The 1,268-nt window shown below is 43.8% G+C and overlaps 1 protein-coding gene across 3 annotated transcripts in view; it reads right to left on the minus strand.

The window, feature by feature from the left end:
• The window catches only part of LOC126908544 (protein SEC13 homolog), a 91,627-nt gene extending 90,985 nt beyond the window's left edge, over positions 1 to 642 (minus strand). Inside the window, exon 1 of one of the 3 annotated variants that reach the window (XR_007704784.1) lies at positions 455 to 642. The gene's annotated coding sequence lies outside the window, so the exon portion shown is untranslated. The other 2 variants (XR_007704786.1, XR_007704783.1) reach the window with 2 other exon arrangements.
• Between the last annotated feature and the right edge of the window lie 626 nt (positions 643 to 1,268).

Here is a 1,268-nt window from a genome sequence, read left to right on the forward strand (position 1 = left end):
AAAAAAAAAAAAAAAAAAAAAAAAAAACTCACAAGTATCCGTAAATGTTTTTAGAGTGTCTTGACAATATTTGAAATCGTTAAAAATTTTTTGGGGTAAATCGAAAACGGAACGTTGTTACAACTGTACTGTGAGTAACTAAATCTCGAAAATTTGTTCTCGGCGAAAACTATATACTTAAACTACACGTTAAAGACGTGGCCGACTTGCAGTATATTTAAACACGAGACATAAAAATAAATAATGACGTGTGGTGTATTATTGTCAATGGAACCGGTGGCAGCGGCGGGGGTGGCAGCGCACGTGGGTTTTTCGGTGTACTGCGGCTGGGTGTGTACATATCGCAATGTTACGGCGTTACTACGAGGAAAGTACGTGGCGCTAGCGCCGTCCGCTCAGTTTCGTTGTTGACAGCGGTGGCACGCGCTCTGATGCGCCGCTGTTCTATACTTACTGGGCCGTTGCAATTTATTTGCCGTTGTCGTCGTTAGCGGCCAGATGCGAGTAAAGCGACAACAGTCGAGATTCACGTCAACGACTCGCGCGGCTTCTCGATGTCGGCGCGAACGGCACGGGCAGGTGCTTCGAGCGCGTATGTGGCGCGGCGGTTACATGTGTGGCGCCCGCGTCTACGTCACGCGAACAACGTGTGTACTGTGCGCTCGTGTGGTGAGCTGGTCACGACCAACGGCGATGGCGATACGCGCGCCCCGACAACGCACGCCGTAAACATATTGCCTCCCCCGCTTCTATTCAACACGCCTCCCCTGTCCAAAACATCGTAGATATAGCGCCGCCTCTCCCCCCCCCATCACACCTTAATACACCCTTTGTATGGATCAATGAAGCTATTTTTTTCATACGCATTGAACTTTATTAAGCATTTCTTTTTTTTTTGTGCAACCCTTTATTCTAGGGATCCTTTTGTTGAGCCAATGCTTATTTATATTCACAAGGTGCATCTAAACCTCTCACTGATTCGATACTTAAACGGGGCCTCGTTCGCTTTTGGTAGGAGAGGTTTGTAAATGTATCTTGACCTATTATTAGGATTTCTGTATTTTGATTATTTTCATATGTTCTCTTCATACAAAAACACAAAAAATTGCATAGGAAAATGGAGTCAGAATTATAAAATAACAACGTCAGAATTCAAAACTCCGACTTTGATGTATATCAACATCTGGATTGATCATAATAATATCATCCCTGATCGAATTTTTAAAAGTTTTTAAAACAGACGAAGGGGCTTGTGCTAGTTAAGTTAT

The sequence above is a fragment of the Daktulosphaira vitifoliae genome, unplaced genomic scaffold, assembly GCF_025091365.1.
Source record: "Daktulosphaira vitifoliae isolate Bord-2020 unplaced genomic scaffold, ASM2509136v1 Scaffold_5, whole genome shotgun sequence".
In the NCBI taxonomy this organism is placed as follows: domain Eukaryota; kingdom Metazoa; phylum Arthropoda; class Insecta; order Hemiptera; family Phylloxeridae; genus Daktulosphaira; species Daktulosphaira vitifoliae.